This window comes from Theobroma umbraticum, unplaced genomic scaffold (genome assembly GCF_002168275.2).
Source record: "Theobroma umbraticum cultivar Fairchild unplaced genomic scaffold, ASM216827v3 scaffold_4.1, whole genome shotgun sequence".
NCBI lineage: Eukaryota > Viridiplantae > Streptophyta > Magnoliopsida > Malvales > Malvaceae > Theobroma > Theobroma umbraticum.
In genome coordinates, this window is record NW_018397258.1 from 9,482,651 (window position 1) to 9,482,882 (window position 232).

Below are 232 nucleotides of genomic sequence, written 5' to 3' on the forward strand. Positions count from 1 at the left end.
ACATTGTTTATTAAGAAATGCTTGAATGACTTGATTATAGTTTAAATCTATGTGGATGATATTATATTTGGTGCTACTAATGAGAATTTGTACAAGAACTTTGCTGAAGAAATGTAGGGAGAATTTGAGATGAGCATGATGGGTGAACTAAAATTATTTCTTGGCCTTTAAATCAAACAATGCAAAAAGGAGATCTTCATTAGTCAAGAAAGATACATTCAAGACATGCTAA